Consider the following 14,767-nt stretch of genomic DNA (forward strand, 5'->3'; position numbering starts at 1 on the left):
AAGCTACATTCAAAAAGAAGCAACAAATTGGACACCCAAATTCTGAAGAGCCAGATATCCCTTATAGCATAGGACATGTGCAGATAAATCCAATTATTAAAAATTTCCTGCAGAAAAAATATATGTATGTGTGTATTACACACATGCATATGACCATCTCAAAAGCATATTCTGAAAACTTTAAGAAAACATTATGAGTATGATCCATGCTGTAAATTATACTTTATTTCTCTTTCTGTATTTATGCCATCAATTATTATCTCTTTATGCCTTTAGCTTTTTGTTCCTCCTACCCCATGACTACAGAGCAAAACTTTCATTTCCAATAACAACTTCATTAACTCAGCAGAGATGGCAAATATTTATCTCCAAAATTAAGCATAACACTTGCTTACTGATTTATGACATATATCTTTATAAAATGTTCAATTAAATGCATAGAAGGTTGGTTTCAAATTGCTTATAGATAATACTAAATACTTTTTAGTTACTGGATAAATCTAGAGAATTGCACCAAAACATCGGCAAACAAATAATGAATTTTATTTGAAATATGCAATTTGATTATAAACTAATACCTTAAAATAAACTAAGAATTGCTAAATGATTTCTGTAAACTGAGTGGAATGATTCCAAGGTCTACATTCCTCCTTTCCTCCTTTCCTTTCTTTCCGTATTCTTTCTTCTCCCTTTAATCCCTCCTTTCTCTAAAAGGCACTTATTTCATACCAACCATATGCCAAGTACAGGTTAGTTGCTAAGGTGCAAAGATAAAGCTGAAAAAAATCACTTATTATTCAATGTGGTCAATTCAATGATAAAAATATATACAAGAAAGTAGGAAATCAAAGAAAAATTAACTTAACCTAGGGGCTAATTATGCTATTAATGGTGGAAAATAAGGCCATAAAGAAAGATGATGCTTGGGGTGCCAGGGTGGTTCAATTGGTTAAGCATCTGACTTCAGCTCAGGTCTTAATCTTAGAGTCCTGAGATAGAGCTCCGTGCCCAGCCCTGCCTTAAGTGCTGCGTCAGGCTCTGTGCTCAGTGGGGAGTCTGCTTCTCCCTCTCCCTCTGTTTCAACCCCCACTTGTACTCTTTTTCTCTCTCAAATAAATAAAGAAATTTTAAAAAGATGATGCCCAAGCTGTCATAAAAGGTAAATGAGAGTCAGTTTTATGAGATGAGGAAAAACAAAAATCAAGGAAGTAAAAAACAACATGGAATATGCAGAGGCTTTCAAGTACTGCTGAAGTGTAAAAGTGAGGAAGATAATAGAATAAGAGGTAAAATTGAAGATGTAGCTAACAACTAGTCCATGGAGACTTTCATATTCCTTGTTAAGGAGTTTAGACTAAATCTTACTAGTTATGGGGATTCATTGAAGGGTTTTTAAAAATCCTAATCAGATTTTATGTTTTAGACTGATCACTTTGATTGGCTGTATGAAGGATGGATTTGAAGGAGACAGAAATGAGAGACAGGGAACAATTTAGAAAGCAAAGATAAATGAGTACTATAATTGGAACAGTGAGAAAAAAGACTGAGAAGAAAGACAGATTGAAGCAACTTCTAGGAAGTAAATTGATAGGACCTGAAGCCTCATGAAATGTCACAGATGAGAGGAAGATGCTATTAGCATTGAAAAGACGTTGGCACTATTCATGGAGGTAGGTTTCTAATAGATCAACAGGCCAATGAGCAGCCAGGGTGGGGGCTGGAAGAATACGGGAAAGTTAATGCCACTATAAACCCATAGCCTCCACTAACCCATAACCTTGACCATTAACACTGCCCAGCCATCTGCCCATGAGAGAGGTCACTCTGCAACTCCCACAGTGATTATTGTATGCCTTTCCTTGAGCATTGATCAGCTCCCCACTCTTGCACCCCCATTCTCAGGAGATAACCTCAGTTTGTAACTTAAAAAGTAAATCAAGACAGAGATGGGAACTTCCAGATCTACAAATGGTCCTGCATTCACTCTCTTATTTCAAAATGTCTCACACACCATCTAAGGGCAACACTATTACCTGCTCTCTGAATCCCATCCTCCCCAGATTTTACCTGGACCTTGCTGCATCAATTATCTTCCTTTTCTCCAAGGTATCCTCAACCCGTCCCTCTACTGGTTCAATATCTTCAGCTGAAACATGCTAAACTGTAGAAAAAGAGGGATCCCTGGGTGGCGCAGCGGTTTGGCGCCTGCCTTTGGCCCAGGGCGCGATCCTGGAGACCCGGGATCGAATCCCACGTCGGGCTCCCGGTGCATGGAGCCTGCTTCTCCCTCTGCCTGTGTCTCTCTCTCTCTCTCTCTCTCTCTCTCTCTCTCTCTCTCTCGAATAAATAAATAAAATATTAAAAAAAAAAAAACTGTAGAAAAAGAAAATGAAAATCCCTCCATAGAAACTGACACTGTGCCTCAGACCTCTATCCAAGTGCCCAGGCTACTGTCCTTTGAAATTCATCCCTGCATTTGCCTGGAGGCTATGCTTCCTCCAGGCTGCTCCCAGCTTATGCCATAGAGAAAGAGGAACATTAATGTGAGCACATTTCTAAGAGTTATGGGACTCCTCTGATGGCTGATTTTGGTTTGAGGACTCCCTAATGACTTTCTGAACCTTCGTTAGACTGCACAGGAGTCTAGGACACTTCTTCCCAAATTTTCATCCTTCTCTCCTTCACTCAGGGTAAGACTCTCAGACTTTCCCAAATCCCTTTCCATTGTGTCTCAACATTGTTGTTGTTGTTGTTCACTCTAATAAAAAATATGCAGAGTCTAATCTCATCCTGATGTTTGCTTCTGGGAGGGCCTAGTTAAACATTTCTTCAACACCATTTTCTCTAGCAACTTCTCTGTTCACCTTCACAGTTAAGATTCTGGAATTGGTTGTCTTTACTCCTTTCATTTCTCTCTCTCTGCCTCATCCTTAAATTCACATCAATTTGGATTCAATACCTACCATTCTATCCAAACTGCTCTTACTAAGGTTGTAAATTACCTCCGTGTCACAAAATCTATGATTTCTAATCTTTTATTTTACTGGCCATCAGCATTCATCACTAATGACCCTCCTTGAAACATTTTCTTCTTTTGATTTTGTAAAACTATGTTCTCCTCATTTTATACCTAACTCTTTTCTCCTTCTCAGCTTCTTGTGCTGCCTTCTCCCCTTACTCCATTCACTATTAGAGTTAGGCCTTTTTTTTTCTTCTAACCCTGTTCATTCTCCATAGGCATTTGATTTGACTCTATTGTTTTAATTATCTACAATAACTCTCAATTCTATATCTGCAGTTTAGACATCTTCCTGACCTTCCCATGTAGCCATTTGCCTATTGGACCTCTCCCCTTGGATATCTCAAAAGCATTGAAAATTCAATATTTCTAAAAGTGAACTCATCTGTCAAGTTGCTTGTATTAGTTTCCTATGGTTATGGTAACAAATTACCAGGAACACAGTTGGCTTATAACATATATTTATTATATTGCAATTCTACAGGTCATAAATCTAGCATGAGTCTCACTGTGTTAAAATAAAGGTATGACATGGTTTTATGCCTTCTTCATTAGAGGAGAATCCTTTTCTTTTCCTTTTCCATCTTCTAGAGGCTATCCACATCCCTTGGCTCATGGCCCTCAACGAAGCCAGCAGTGGTGGTTGAGTCTTCATATTGCATCACTCCAAACTCGTTTTCTGCCTCCCTCTTTTAAGAATTACATTGGGCCCACCCATATAAATCCAGGGTAATATCCCTAACTTGAAATCAGTTGATTAACAATCTTCATTCCATCTGCAACCTTAATTCTCCTTTACTATTTAAGATAACATTCACAGATTCCAGGGATTGACATGGACATTCTTGGGGAAAAGGCGTTATTCTACTTATTGCGTTGTTTAAGCCAGAAACTTGAGAATCATATTTACTTCTTAATCTCTTTAGTATTCTGTGTCTTTTAGGGTCCCATATGAGTGCAATAAAAACACCTGAATCCAGTAGCTTCAACAAATGAGTTTATCTCTTATAACATGAAGTCCTGAGCTCAGCAGCTTAGTTCTGGTGCAGAATATTTCAAGAATATCATCTTTCTAGTCCACACTTCTTTTTAAAAATATTTTATTTATTTGGGAGACCTGGATGGCTCGATGTTTGAGCGTCTGCCTTTGGCACAGGGCGTGATCCCGGAGTCCTGGGATTGAGTCCACATCGGTCTTCCTGCACGAGGCCTGCTTCTCTCATGGCATGAGAGAGACACAGAGAGAGAGGCAGAGACACAGGCAGAGGGAGAAGTTCCAATATTGGGGGAGGAAGAATCCAGCATACTGCTTTTGGCAATTACTCCACTCTCTTGTATAAGGGAGTAAGATCTGATTAGGCCTCTTTTGTAGAGGTGATGGGATCATATAGTTACTCCTTAAGCTTTTGAAGAGTAAATGAAGTGGACCTCCCTCATTCCCTAATTACTCAGTCTATCTCAGTCTGTCTATCTCCATTATTCTCTTGTTCTCCCTACTATTCCAGCAACTCTTTTCCTTTTTGCCCCTTCTCTACCTGGCCAACGTTGTATGTCAGCCTTTCCTACAGAAAGCCGTACAGAAATGATTATGTCCTAAGACTCCTTTGGGTTTTCCAGATTCCGTGGTCTCCAGTGTTGAATGTAGTATCTGTTCAGATTTCATGGATGGAGTGGGGATGCTTAAAGTGTAAGTTTCAGTAAGGCTAGCTGTTTTTTAGAGTATCTAAAACCAAACACATTTATCTACCAAAACTATTATAGTAAGAGAGCAATTGCCCTCTCATAGATTTAAGATACATCATAAAATGTCCTATACTAACTTTTCAATATTTGTCCTTGCTATTCAGCCATCTCTCTTCAATCCTCTGGGGAAAATGTGAGGGAGGTGAAGAAGTAGGGGGAACATCTCATTTCACTTGCTACCAAACCCTGACCCTTACTACTTTCTAAGTATATCTCTTATATGTTTCTTTTTCCACCTTTTTCTCTATGCACTCTGTCCTAGTTTAAGACAGAACTATCTTTCCCATGGACTATCATAACAAATTCCTAATTAGACTCTCTATGCCTATACTTCTCTCTATCCAATCCTTCTGCCACAGTACAGCCAGAATAATATTTTTAAATGCTAATCTTGTTGTTTCTCTCTTAAAAACCCTTCAGTATCTTCCAATTATCCTAAAATAAAGCTTCAAACATTACTATGATTTACAAGGCCCTCCAAAACTTCAAGACCTAGAGTCTCTATTTCTCTACTGTGTATGTATATATGTATGTATCTATCATCTATCATCTATCCATCTGTATCTATCAACTGTGTGTTAGTGTATAATATTTATAAAATACTTAATATGATGTAAGCACTAAGATGTTTTATACACATTATTTTATAATGTCCTTGCAAAGTTTCTATGAAATAGATATTATTTTTCCTGATTTACAAACAAGGAAATTGAGGCTTCAAGTAGTTCAGTAACTTCTTCAAGTCCCCACAATTAGTATCAGAGCCAAGATTCAAACACAACCAGCTTGACTCCAAAGTATTTGACTACCACAGTATATTCTTTTCCTTTTCCAGTTTCTTTATACATCACTATCCATCTTGCTCTCTGCTCTAATCATACTGGGCTTTCAGTTTCTCTTTTAGGACTTTTATACATTTAGTTCCCTATACATCCATAACCTAATCATAAATAAGTCCCTGGCATTCAGATACTTATTCTGTGGAAAATGTGGCCATTCCAGAAAGAAGCCTTTAAGTTAAGCTGACCCTGAAAGAGTGCCTGAAAAGTTGAAAGTTTTGTATGAAATGCCACATAGTCCTGAACAGGAACAGGCTTCAGGTTGTTGAATGCTTCATATTGTTGTGTAGGACCAAACCCTGGGTGGTAGAACTTCTGTAGGTATTTAATACAACATAAGAGCAGGCTTTATCTGGCTTTTAGGGGTCTAAATAGGAATATATATTGAGTGTTCAGTATTGGTCTCTTCATGATGAGGCCAAAATAAGAACTAGTCTAGGTAGTTAAAGATTTTGTCTATATGTAGTGTGGAGTTCCCAAGTTGTTGGAAGTTTCTACTGTAAGTGCTAGAGTTAGAGCAGGAAAGACCCAGAATGGTTAAAGGTATAGTCTATACACAAGAGATGATATAGCATAGTGGTTAAGAGCCTAGACAGCTCTGTAGTCACCTTGCTACATTAAAATCCTAGCTTCTTCACTTACTAGTTATAGGATATTGAGTGAGTGATTTATCCTTTATGTTTTTGACCCCCCCAGGAACAAATAACACATTTGAACCTACAATATGCTTGATTATACCTTCCTTAGCTGACTCTTTCCAATCCTAACTATTCCTCTGGTGTATGCCATTGTACTTCCTGATATAACTACCTAATAGTGAAATTGTGATAAGATCTGTTTTGTTGACTACTGTACCTCACAGTGACAAAGGAAATTTGTTTTTAATTGCTTCTGACTAGGCACAAGTATGATTTTTGTTTATCTTCCTGACACTGCCAAGCAATACAAATAAGTCCTTAAAGCCTTTGCCCTTCATGACTAAAAAAGACAAAAAAAAAAAAACATAGATAACAGTTTAAGAGGGTAAGTACCTCCATGAATATGTTCACTTCAGCCAGAGATAATTTTTTTAATAAACTCACAAGGAATAAAATAACCCACTTTACATTAATATATATTTATTGAAGTTTTATTTTCCAAAATATAGTATAACACTGAGTGCACATCCTGTCAGGTGCCCTCCTCAGTGCCCATAACCCAGTCACCCCCATTCCCCTGCCGGCCTCCCCTTCCAATACCTCTTGTTCATTTCCCAGAGTTAGGAGTCTCTCGTGTTGTGTCACCCACTCTAATTTTTTCCCACTCATTTTCCCTCCTTTCCCCTATAATCCCTTTCACTACTTATTATATTCCACGTATGAGTGAATCCATATGATGATTGTCCTTCTCCAATTGGCTTACTTCACTCAGCATAATACCCTCCAGTTCAATCCATATAGAAGCAAAAGTTGAGTATTCATCCTTTCTGATGGCAGACAAGTTTATATATATATATATATATATATATATATATATATATATATATATTCTTTATCCATTCATCTGTTGATGGACATTGAGGCTCCTTCCATAGTGTGAATATTGTGGACATTGGTGCTATAAACATCGGGGTGCAGGTGTCCTGGTGTTTCAATGCATCTGTATCTTTGGGGTAAATACCCAGTAGTAAAATTGCTGGGTCTTAGTGTAGCTCTAATTTTAACTCTTTGAGGAACCTCCACACAGTTTTCCAGAGTGGCTGTACCAGTTCACATTGCCACCAACAGTGCAAGAGGGTTACCCTTTCTTCACATCCTCTCCAACAGTTGTTGTTTCCTATCTTGTTAATTTTCCCCATTCTCACTGGTGTGAGGTGGTATCTCATTGTATCTCATTGTCATTTTGATTTGTATTTCCCTGATGGTCAGTGACACAGAGCATTTTCTCATGTGCTTGCTGGCCAATGTGTAGGTCTTCTTTGGTGATATTTCTGTTCATGTCCTTTGCCCATTTTATGATTAAATTGTTTGTTTCTTTGCTGTTGAGTTTCATAAGTTCTTTATAGATCTTGAATACTACCCCTTAATCTGATGTCATTTGCAAATATCTTCTCCCATTCTGTAAGTTGCCTTTTAGTTTTGTTTATTTTATTTTGTTTATTTATTTTTTTTTTTTTACTTTATTTATTTATTTTTTTTATTGGTGTTCAATTTACTAACATACAGAATAACACCCAGTGCCCGTCACCCATTCACTCCCACCCCCCGCCCTCCTCCCCTTCTACCACCCCTAGTTTGTTTGTTTATTTTGCTGTGCAGAGGCTTTTTATCCTGGTGAAGTCCCAATAGTTCATTTTTGCTTTTGTTTCTCTTGCCTTCATAGATGTATCTTGCAAGAAGCTGCTGTGGCCAAGCTTTTGCTTGTGTTCTCCTCTAGGATTTTGATGGATTCTGTCTCACATTTAGACCATTCATCCATTTTGAGTTTATCTTTGTGCATGGTGTAAGAGAATGGTCTAGTTTCATTCTTCTGCATGTGGCTGTCCAATTTTCCCAGCACCATTTATTGAAGAGACTGTCCTTTTCCCAGTGGATAGTCTTTCCTGCTTTGTCAAATATTAGTTGACTGTAGAGGTGAGGGCCTATTTCTGGGTTCTCTATTCTGTTCCATTGATCTATGTGTCTGTTTTTGTGCTAGTACCACATTGTCTTGATGATCACAGTTTGTAGTACAGCTTGAAATCTGGCATTGTGGTGCCCCTGGCTCTTATTTTCTTTTTCAATATTCCCCTGGTTATTAAGGGTCTTTTCTGATTCCACACAAAATCTTAAGATTATTTGTTCCAACTCTCTGAAGAAAATCCAAGGTATTTTGATAGGGATTGCATTGAACGTGTAAATTGCCCTGGGTAGCACAGACATTTTCACAATATTAATTCTTCCAATTCATGAGGATGGAATGTTTTTCCATCTCTTTAAGTCTTCCTCAATTGCTTTCAGAGGTGTTCTGTAGCTTTTAGCGTATAGATTCTTTTCCTCTTTGGTTAGGTTTACTCCCAGGTATCAGATGCTTTTGGGTGGAATAATACATTTTTAAAATCATTTGTATTTCATACCTGCCCTACGACCCAGCAATTGCACTGTTGGGGATTTACCCCAAAGATACAAATGCAATGAAACGCCGGGACACCTGCACCCCGATGTTTCTAGCAGCAATGGCCACGATAGCCAAACTGTGGAAGGAGCCTCGGTGTCCAACGAAAGATGAATGGATAAAGAAGATGTGGTTTATGTATACAATGGAATATTACTCAGCTATTAGAAATGACAAATACCCACCATTTGCTTCAACGTGGATGGAACTGGAGGGTATTATGCTGAGTGAAGTAAGTCAGTCGGAGAAGGACAAACATTATATGTTCTCATTCATTTGGGGAATATAAATAATAGTGAAAGGGAATATAAGGGAAGGGAGAAGAAATGTGTGGGAAATATCAGAAAGGGAGACAGAACGTAAAGACTGCTAACTCTGGGAAACGAACTAGGGGTGGTAGAAGGGGAGGAGGGCGGGGGGTGGGAGTGAATGGGTGACGGGCACTGGGTGTTATTCTGTATGTTAGTAAATTGAACACAAATAAAAAATAAATTAAAAAAAAATCATTTGTATTTCCTTGGTATTGATTGTGATCTCTCATCTTTCGTTCATGATTTTGTTATTTTGGGTCTTTTTTCTTTTGTTTTTAATAAGGTTGGTTAATGGTTTATCTATCTTATTAATTTTTTCAAAGAACCAACTCCTGGTTTTGTTGATCTGTTCTACAGTTCTGGTCTCTATTTCATTGAGTTCTGCTCAAATCTTTATTTATTTTTTTTTAAATTTATTTTTTATTGGTGTTCAATTTACTAACATACAGAATAACACCCAGTGCCCGTCACCCATTCACTCCCACCCCCCGCCCTCCTCCCCTTCTACCACCCCTAGTTCGTTTCCCAGAGTTAGCAGTCTTTACGTTCTGTCTCCCTTTCTGATATTCCCCACACATTTCTTCTCCCTTCCCTTATATTCCCTTTCACTATTATTTATATTCCCCAAATGAATGAGAACATATAATGTTTGTCCTTCTCCGACTGACTTACTTCACTCAGCATAATACCCTCCAGTTCCATCCACGTTGAAGCAAATGGTGGGTATTTGTCATTTCTAATAGCTGAGTAATATTCCATTGTATACATAAACCACATCTTCTTTATCCATTCATCTTTCGTTGGACACCGAGGCTCCTTCCACAGTTTGGCTATCGTGGCCATTGCTGCTAGAAACATCGGGGTGCAGGTGTCCCGGCGTTTCATTGCATTTGTATCTTTGGGGTAAATCCCCAACAGTGCAATTGCTGGGTCGTAGGGCAGGTATATTTTTAACTGTTTGAGGAACCTCCACACAGTTTTCCAGAGTGGCTGCACCAGTTCACATTCCCACCAACAGTGTAAGAGGGTTCCCCTTTCTCCGCATCCTCTCCAACATTTGTTGTTTCCTGCCTTGTTAATTTTCCCCATTCTCACTGGTGTGAGGTGGGGTCTCATTGTAGTTTTGATTTGTATTTCCCTGATGGCAAGTGATGCAGAGCATTTTCTCATGTGCATGTTGGCCATGTCTATGTCTTCCTCTGTGAGATTTCTGTTCATGTCTTTTGCCCATTTCATGATTGGATTGTTTGTTTCTTTGGTGTTGAGTTTAATAAGTTCTTTATAGATCTTGGAAACTAGCCCTTTATCTGATATGTCATTTGCAAATATCTTCTCCCATTCTGTAGGTTGTCTTTGAGTTTTGTTGACTGTATCCTTTGCTGTGCAAAAGCTTCTTATCTTGATGAAGTCCCAATAGTTCATTTTTGCTTTTGTTTCTTTTGCCTTCGTGGATGTATCTTGCAAGAAGTTACTATGGCCGAGTTCAAAAAGGGTGTTGCCTGTGTTCTTCTCTAGGATTTTGATGGAATCTTGTCTCACATTTAGATCTTTCATCCATTTTGAGTTTATCTTTGTGTATGGTGAAAGAGAGTGGTCTAGTTTCATTCTTCTGCATGTGGATGTCCAATTTTCCCAGCACCATTTATTGAAGAGACTGTCTTTCTTCCAATGGATAGTCTTTCCTCCTTTATCGAATATTAGTTGCCCATAAAGTTCAGGGTCCACTTCTGGATTCTCTATTCTGTTCCACTGATCTATGTGTCTGTTTTTGTGCCAGTACCACACTGTCTTGATGACCACAGCTTTGTAGTACAACCTGAAATCTGGCATTGTGATGCCCCCAGATATGGTTTTCTTTTTTAAAATTCCCCTGGCTATTCGGGGTCTTTTCTGATTCCACACAAATCTTAAAATAATTTGTTCTAACTCTCTGAAGAAAGTCCATGGTATTTTGATAGGGATTGCATTAAACGTGTATATTGCCCTGGGTAACATTGACATTTTCACAATATTAATTCTGCCAATCCATGAGCATGGAATATTTTTCCATCTCTTTGTGTCTTCCTCAATTTCTTTCAGAAGTGTTCTATAGTTTTGAGGGTATAGATCCTTTACATCTTTGGTTAGGTTTATTCCTAGGTATCTTATGCTTTTGGGTGCAATTGTAAATGGGATTGACTCCTTAATTTCTCTTTCTTCAGTCTCATTGTTAGTGTATAGAAATGCCACTGATTTATGGGCATTGATTTTGTATCCTGCCACGCTACCGAATTGCTGTATGAGTTCTAGCAATCTTGGGGTGGAGACTTTTGGGTTTTCTATGTCGAGTATCATGTCATCGGCGAAGAGGGAGAGTTTGACTTCTTCTTTGCCAATTTGAATGCCTTTAATGTCTTTTTGTTGTCTGATTGCTGAGGCTAGGACTTCCAGTACTATGTTGAACAGCAGTGGTGAGAGTGGACATCCCTGTCTTGTTCCTGATCTTAGGGGAAAGGCTCCTAGTGCTTCCCCATTGAGAATGATATTTGCTGTGGGCTTTTCATAGATGGCTTTTAAGATGTCGAGGAATGTTCCCTCTATCCCTACACTCTGAAGAGTTTTGATCAGGAATGGATGCTGTATTTTGTCAAATGCTTTCTCTGCATCCAATGAGAGGATCATATGGTTCTTGGTTTTTCTCTTGCTGATATGATGAATCACATTGATTGTTTTACGGGTGTTGAACCAGCCTTGTGTCCCAGGGATAAATCCTACTTAGTCATGGTGAATAATTTTCTTAATGTACTGTTGGATCCTATTGGCCAGTATCTTGTTGAGAATTTTTGCATCCATGTTCATCAGGGATATTGGTCTGTAATTCTCCTTTTTGGCGGGGTCTTTGTCTGGCTTTGGAATTAACGTGATGCTGGCTTCATAGAACGAATTTGGAAGTACTCCATCTCTTTCTATCTTTCCAAACAGCTTTAGGAGAATAGGTATGATTTCTTCTTTAAACGTTTGATAAAATTCCCCTGGGAAGCCATCTGGCCCTGGACTCTTGTGTCTTGGGAGGTTTTTGATGACTGCTTCAATTTCCTCCCTGGTTATTGGCCTGTTCAGGTTTTCTATTTCTTCCTGTTCCAGTTTTGGTAGTGTGTGGCTTTCCAGGAATGCGTCCATTTCTTCTAGATTGCCTAATTTATTGGCGTATAGCTGTTCATAATATGTTTTTAAAATCGTTTGTATTTCCTTGGTGTTGGTAGTGATCTCTCCTTTCTCATTCATGATTTTATTAATTTGAGTCTTCTCTCTCTTCTTTTTAATAAGGCTGGCTAATGGTTTATCTATCTTATTAATTCTTTCAAAGAACCAACTCCTGGTTCTGTTGATCTGTTCCACAGTTCTTCTCGTCTCGATTTCGTTGAGTTCTGCTCGAATCTTTATTAACTCCCTTCTTCTCTTGGGTGTAGGATCTATTTGCTGTTTTTTCTCTAGCTCCTTTATGTGTAAGGTTAGCTTTTGTATTTGAGTTCTTTCCAGTTTTTGAATGGATGCTTGTATTGTGATGTATTTCCCCCTTAGGACTGCTTTTGCTGCATCCCAAAGATTTTGAACGGTTGTATCTTCATTCTCATTAGTTTCCATGAATCTTTTTAATTCTTCCTTAATTTCCTGGTTGACCCTTTTATCTTTTAGCAGGATGGTCCTTAACCTCCATGTGTTTGAGGTCCTTCCAAACTTCTTGTTGTGATTTAGTTCTAATTTCAAGGCATTATGGTCCGAGAATATGCAGGGGACAATCCCAATCTTTTGGTATCGGTTCAGACCCGATTTGTGTCCCAATATGTGGTCTATTCTGGAGAAAGTTCCATGTGCGCTTGAGAAGAATGTGTATTCAGTTGAGTTTGGATGTAAAGTTCTGTAGATATCTGTGAAATCCATCTGGTCCAGTGTATCATTTAAAGCTCTCGTTTCTTTGGAGATGTGGTGCTTAGAAGACCTATCGAGTATAGAAAGAGCTAGATTGAAGTCACCAAGTATAAGTGTATTATTATCTAAGTATTTCTTCACTTTGGTTAATAATTGATTTATATATTTGGCAGTTCCCACATTCGGAGCATATATATTGAGGATTGTTAAGTCCTCTGGTTGAATAGATCCTTTAAGTATGATATAGTGTCCCTCCTCATCTCTCACTACAGTCTTTGGGGTAAATTTTAGTTTATCTGATATAAGGATGGCTACCCCTGCTTTCTTTTGAGGACCATTCGAATGGTAAATGGTTCTCCAACCTTTTATTTTCAGGCTGTAGGTGTCCTTCTGTCTAAAATGAGTCTCTTGTAGACAGCAAATAGATGGGTCCTGCTTTTTTATCCAGTCTGTAACCCTGCGCCTTTTGATGGGGTCATTAAGCCCGTTCACATTCAGAGTTACTATTGAGAGATATGAGTTTAGTGTCATCATGATATCTATTCACTCTTTGTTTTTGTGGACTGTTCCACTGAACTTCTTCTTAAAGGGGAATTTTGAGAGTCCCCCTTAAAATTTCTTGCAGAGCTGGTTTGGAGGTCACATATTCTTTTAGTTGCTGCCTGTCTTGGAAGCTCTTTATCTCTCCTTCCATTTTGAATGAGAGCCTTGCTGGATAAAGTATTCTTGGTTGCATGTTCTTCTCATTTAGGACCCTGAATATATCCTGCCAGCCCTTTCTGGCCTGCCAGGTCTCTGTGGAGAGGTCTGCTGTTACCCTAATACTCCTCCCCATAAAAGTCAGGGATTTCTTGTCTCTTGCTGCGTTAAGGATCTTCTTCTTATCTTTGGAATTTGCAAGCTTCACAATTAAATGTCGAGGTGTTGAACGGTTTTTATTGATTTTAGGGGGGGATCTCTCTATTTCCTGGATCTGAATGCCTGTTTCCCTTCCCAGATTAGGAAAGTTTTCAGCTATCATTTGTTCAAATACATATTCTGGCCCTCTGTCCCTTTCGGCGCCCTCGGGAACCCCAATTAAACGTAGGTTTTTCTTCCTCAGGCTGTCGTTTATTTCCCTTAATCTATCTTCATGGTTCTTTTAATTGTTTGTCTCTTTTTTCCTCAGTTTCCCTCTTTGCTATCAACTTGTCTTCTATGTCATTCACTCGTTCTTCCACCTCGTTAGTCCTCGTCGTTAGGACTTCTAGTTTGGATTGCATCTCATTCAATTGATTTTTAATTTCTGCCTGATTAGCTCTAAATTCTGCAGTCATGAAGTCTCTTGAGTCCTTTATACTTTTTTTTAGAGCCACCAGTAGCTGTATAATAGTGCTTCTGAATTGGCTTTCTGACATTGAATTGTAATCCAGATTTTGTAACTCTGTGGGAGAGAGGACTGTTTCTGATTCTTTCTTTTGAGGTGAGGTTTTCCTTCTAGTCATTTTGCTCAGTGCAGAGTGGCCAAAAGCAAGTTGTATTGGGAAAAAGAGAAAAAGAGAGGAGAGAAAGAAGGAAAGAAAAGAGAAAGAGAAAAAAAAGGGAAGAGAAAAAAAAACGAAAGAAGAAAAAAAAGAAGAAAAAGAGAAAGAAAAAGAAAGGAGAAAAAAAAAGGGGGGGTGGGGGAAGGAAAGAAATCAAAAAGCAAAACAAAACAAACACAAACAAACAAACAAACAAAAAAAAAACAAAAAACAAAAAAAAGAACCACAGGGGAGTATCTTCTGATTCTGTGTTTTTTAAGTCCCTTGGCTTCTCCTGGAAGTTGTCAGTCT

This window comes from Canis lupus, chromosome X, assembly GCF_003254725.2.
Source record: "Canis lupus dingo isolate Sandy chromosome X, ASM325472v2, whole genome shotgun sequence".
Lineage (NCBI taxonomy): Eukaryota > Metazoa > Chordata > Mammalia > Carnivora > Canidae > Canis > Canis lupus.